This window comes from Hemiscyllium ocellatum, chromosome 46 (assembly GCF_020745735.1).
Source record: "Hemiscyllium ocellatum isolate sHemOce1 chromosome 46, sHemOce1.pat.X.cur, whole genome shotgun sequence".
NCBI lineage: Eukaryota > Metazoa > Chordata > Chondrichthyes > Orectolobiformes > Hemiscylliidae > Hemiscyllium > Hemiscyllium ocellatum.
In genome coordinates, this window is record NC_083446.1 from 20,308,498 (window position 1) to 20,314,497 (window position 6,000).

The following is a 6,000-nucleotide window of genomic DNA, read 5'->3' on the forward strand; positions in this document are numbered from 1 at the left end:
TGTTGTAAGTTTAAAGTCTGTCACATAAAACCCCAATGAAATAGACTCATATTCTGGTCTAAATATTGCAAAAAAATACGAGACGATTGTCGTTGTTGTTCACATCCGTCTCCGACGATTTGTTTGTCATATGAACAATAAAATATTGTCAAGTCAGTACGAAAGTTAAACTTGTATGAAGCTCAATCTTTCTTGTTTATTAATGGAAATGTTGCATTTTTTTTCTTTTGGATGTTGAGTTTTTTTTCAACAAGGAGCCAACTGGCTATTTACTTCCATCATCATCTTTCTGTATGAGTACATTTCCGACCCCTATATCCCTCGCATCAAACACAATATTAAAAGGTTTTCAAAACATTTTGTGCAGTTCAAACTGGTGCGGTGATTAATACTGCTTTAAAATTCACAAATGCTGCCCTGCATTGTTCTGTTCACCACAATTCTGTGTTCTCGTTAGCAAATTCTTCAGGGGTGCAATCCAAATGTCAAACCACCTCTTTCTTCGAGGATGGTTGTGGAAATTCCTTGTGTTCCATAGGGTCAACCATCCATGGTCATTGTAATGTCTCAGGAACGGCCCCTCTGCCTTCCTGAATTCTGTTTTCTTACGTTTATTACCAAGTTTGCTTCTTGTAATCGTTCAACATGCTCTGCCAACTGTAACATGTAAGATTTCAGTCACTTGCTAAAGATCATTACATCATACAGATAACCTGCACAATTTGTTCATCTGGCCATAACTCTGTTCCTGAGACTTAAATGTGTCTGGAGCATTATTAATTCACATGACATACTCTAACATTTTTTGTCATACCTGTATCTTTAACAGATAGTTTAACTGACTCAACATTTTTTCTTAATTTGAAAGGGGTCACTAAACCTGGCTTTGAAGGGATTTCATCCCACTGATGACAATATTAATACGTCATCCTCAAGGGAAATCGTTCAAGTTTAACTCTACACTGTGCCCTCTTCAGGTGCTTTTGAACGAACTCACCTACTCCATCTAATCTCTTGCTGACCTCAGATACATCATCCGAGTGCGAGATCTCCGACTTTGGTCCTGTCAATTTATATTTAATTAATTTAAAAGGACTCCTCACTTCATGTACGAATATTAACTCAAAGGAAGTGAAGTGAGTAGATTGATTTGGGGCATCTCTCATGGCAAATAATTTCATGAGACGCCTTTATTCCATTCATTCGGGTAATTCTGAGAGTACACTAATCATATAATCTTCTGTGCCTAATGACAACTTTCTTCTAATTTGGTATGGGACGCACTTGATTTAAACTGCTATATGCTGAAGCTATCCATGAAGTCATTCAACAGTTGAGCGTTAAAATGAGACCCTTGATCAGACTGAATCACACTGCGTAGCCCACAACGAATAAAGAAAGCTACAAACACCTCCACCTCTCCTTTTGCCTTAACACCCCATAATGGAATTATCCATGGAAATCTGGTAGACACATCCATTATGATCAGCAGATAATAGTTTCCACTTTTATTTTAGAAAGGGGAGCTCCACAATTAATCATAACCCACGTGAAAGGTCCTTCGAATGCAGGAATTGGCAACGAGGTGCTGGTTTTATTACTGTCTGTGACTAACCTACCATTTGGCATGTATGACATGTACAACAAAAGTTAACCACGTCCGTGTGCATTCCAACCACTTGAAATGCTTCTGTACCTTAGCCTGTGTCTGTATACCTCGTTGATCACCTGCAGTTCGTTTATGTGATACCCGTAACACTGTATGCTACCAGGAACACAATCTGGTGCACGTCAATCCATTTCCCTTCTGCACTAACCTGTCGTGGTCACCAGTTAAATTTTAGGATTCTATCTTTAATTCCGTTCGACAATATATTCTGATTGTGTGTGTGTGTGTGTGTGTGTGTGTGTGTGTGTGTGTGTGTGTGTGTGTGTGTGTGTGTGTGTGTGTGTGTGTGTGTGTGTGTGTGTGTGTACAATATATACAAATTTCCTGCATCAAACAGAGTGTGAGTTCATTGAACATTAACTCCTTTTTTTCGTTCGTTTCTCCTTCCTAATGTAACTTATGACAGTGGGATCATGTTACTACACAGTCTTGCAAAATCCCTGGATATTTTAAATTTAATTCTCCAGTTCCCTAGTTTTCATCTGAATTCTCTACCATAAGGGGTGCCTCTCCCACCTTCGATCCTGCTAAATCATTCCCAAGAAGAAACTGTATTCCTGGAACGGACACCTGTCACTCACCCACCCTGTTATTTCTCCATCTTGACTTCCCACTCCAACCTGATGTTACACAAGGGAATGCTTACTTTCTGCCCCCAGTCCACAAATTATCACGCTCTTGAGTACCATGTCAGAAAGCGTGAAAATACTTCAATCTATTACTATTAGAGGCCGAGGTAAAGTCAGGACTGCAGATGCTGAAGATCCGAGTTGGAAAGTGTGAGGCTGGATAAGCACGGCAGGTTGCCAGCATCCGAAGGGCAGGAGAGTTGACGTTTCAGTCATAAATCTTTAATCAGGAAAGTGGGGTTAAGTGAGGTGTAAGGGGGTCGAGAATTAAATAGGAAAGAGGAGGTGGAGCTGGATGGAAGGGAGCTTGGAGTGTGATAGGTTTTTGCACGTCTGGGGGTGATGGTGATAGGTCGGAGAGGAAGGTGTTTTGGATAGGTGGTAGGACAGCTGGAACCCTCAAACTTAATAGCATCAATATCGGCTTCACGAATTTCCAAATCTCCCCTCTCCAACCTCATCACAGATACTTTGTTGCTTTAGGGTACAGGACCTTGAGTGTAGTGAGGTTAGGAACATGGCATCGATCTCGAAGGAGGGTGTCTGTAAACAGGAAGGTGGCATGAAGTGTGTATACTTCAATGCAAGAAGTACAAGAAATAAGGTAGGTGAGCTTGCAGCGTGGGCTGGTACCTGTAACTTCGATGTTGTGGCCATTACAGAAACGTGGGTAGAACAGGGACAGGAATGGCTGTTGCAGGTTCCAGGGTTTAAATGTTTTAGTAGGGTCAGAGATGTGGGTAAAAGAGCGGGAGGTGTGGCATTGCTTGTCAAGGATAGTATTACAGCGGTGGAAAGGGTGATGGAGGAAGACTTGTCATCTGAGGTAGTTTGAGCGGAGGTTAGAAATAGGAAAGGTGAGGTCATCCTGTTCGGAGTATTCTACAGGCCTCCTAATAGTCCGAGAGAAGTAAAGGTAAGTATTGTGAGGATGATTCAAGAGAAGTGTGAAAGTAGCATGGTGGATGTTATGGGGGACTTTAACTTCCCAGATAATGACTGGAAAAGCTATAGCTCGAGTTCGTTAGATGGGTTGGTGTTTGACCAATGTGTGCAGGAGGGTTTCCTGACACAACATGTAGACAGGCCAACAAGAGGTGAGGCTATACTGGATTTGGTTCTCGGTAATGAACCAGGCCAGGTGTTAGACTTGGATGTAGGTGAGCACTTCGGGAACAGTGACCACAACTCGGTGACTTTTACTCTAGTGATGGAGAGGGATAAGTGTGCACTGCAGGGCAACAGTTATAGCTGGAGGCAGGGAAATTATGATGCGATGAGGCATGACTTAAGATGCGTGGATTGGAAAAATAGGCTTCAAGGGAAGAACACAAATGATATGTGGAGATTGTTCAAGGAACAGCTAATGGTTGTCCTTGATAAATATGTACCAGTCAGACAGGGAGTAAAGGGTCTTGTGAGGGAGCCGTGGTCTAATAATGAATTGGAATCCCTTGTGAAAGGGAAGAGTGCGGCCTATGTAAAGATGAGGCGTGAAGGTTCAGTTGGGGCGATTGAGAGTTATAAGGAAGGATCTAAAGAGAGAGCTAAGAGCATCGAGAAGGGGACATGAAAAGTCCTTAGTTGGTAGGATTAGGGAAAACCCAAAGGCTTTCTATAGGTATGTCAGGAATAAAAGGATGACGACGGTAGGTATCGGTCCAGTCAAGGATAGTAGTGGGAAGTTGTGCGTGGAGGTGGAGGAGATTGGAGAGACACTAAATCAATACTTTTCGTCAGTATTCATTCAGGAACAGGAGACTATTGCTGATGTGAATATTGAGTCACAAGTGATGAGAATGGATGGCCTTGAGGTACGTAGGGAAGAGGTCTGGGGAATACTTGAAAGGATGAAAATAGATAAGTCCCCTGGGCCTGATGGCATTTATCCTAGGATCCTCTGGGAAGCTAGGGAGGAGATAGCGGAGCCATTGGCCTTGATTTTTATGTCGTCATTGTCTACGGGGACAGTGCCAGAAGACTTGAGGATAGCGAATGTGGTCCCCTTGTTCAAGAAGGGGAGCAGTGATTGCCCGAGAAACTATAGGCCAGTGAGTCTCACTTCTATTGTGGGCAAAGTCTCAGAGAGAATTGCAATGGATAGGATTTATGAACATCTGTATAGGAATAATGTGATGAAGGATCGTCAGCATGGTTTTGGGAAGGGCTGGTCGTGCCTCACAAACCTTGTTGAGTTCTTTGAGAAGGTGACCAAGGAAGTGGACGAGGGTAAAGCGGTAGATGTGGTGTATATGGATTTTAGCAAGGCGTTCTATAAGGTATCCCATGGCAGGCTATTGCAAAAACTACGGAGGTATGGCATTGAGGGTGCATTAGAGGTTTGGATTAGGAATTGGCTGGCTGGAAGGAGACAGAGGGTAGTAGTTGATGGTATAGGTTCATCTTGGAGCGCAGTTACTGACGGTGTTCCACAAGAATCTGTTTTGGGACCATTGCTGTTTGGCATTTTTATTAATGACCTGGAAGAGGGGCTTGAAGGCTGAGTGAGCAAGTTTGCGGATGACACGAAAGTCGATGGAGTTGTGGACAGCGAAGAAGGATGTGGCAGGTTACAGCGGGATATAGATAAGTTGCAGAGCTGGCCAGAAAGGTGGCAAATCGAGTTCAAAGTAGCTAAGCGTGAATTCATTCACTTTGGTAGAAGTAACAAGAAGATGGATTACTGGGCTAATGGTAGACGACTTGGTAGTGTGGATGAGCAGAGGGATCTTGGTGTCCATGTACACAGATCTCTGAAAGTTGCCATCCAGGTAAATAGTGCTGTGAAGAAGGCACATGGTGTACTGGGCTTTATTGGTAGAGGAATTGATTTCCGGAGTCCTGAGGTCATGTTGCAGATGTTTAAGACTCTGGTGCGGCGTCATCTGGAGTATTGTGTGCAGTTTTGGTCGCCATACTATAGGAAGGATGTGGAGGCAATGGAACGAGTGCAGAGGAGGTTTACCAGGATGTTGCCTGGCATGGAAGGAAGATCGTATGAGGAAAGGCTGAGGCACTTGGGGCTTTTCTCATTGGAGAAAAGAAGGTTTAGCGGAGATTTGATAGAGGTGTACAAGACGATTAGAGGTTTAGATAGGGTTGACAGTGAGAACCTTTTTCCCCTAATGGAATCAGCTGTTACTAGGGGACACAGCTTTAAATTAAGAGGTGGTAGGTATAAGACAGATGTTAGGGGTAGATTTTTTACTCAGCGGGTTGTGAGTTCATGGAATGCCCTGCCAGTAGCAGTGGTGGACTCTCCCTCTTTATGGTCATTTAAGCGGGCATTGGACAAATATATGGAGGTTATTGGGCTAGTGTAGGTTAGGTAGCTTCGGTCGGTGCAACATCGAGGGCCGAAGGGCCTGTACTGCGCTGTATATTTCTATGTTCTGTGTTCTATACAACCATTCAAATTAGCACCGCCCTCTTGAACTGTCTTAATTGTCCATCTTCCTTCCAAACTATCCACTCCACCCTCTCCTCCGACATATCACTGTCACTCCAGCGACATTTTCTTATCGCCTTCCCAGTGACCCTACTGTCAGCCCAGCTTCTAACCTCCTATTTAATTTTCAGCTCCCTTGTCGCCCCTCCACATTCCTGACAATGGGTTTATGCCTGATATGTCGATTGTCCTCCTCTTCGGATGCTGCATGATCTGTTGTGCTTTTCCAGCTCCTCAATTCTAAACTATTAGAC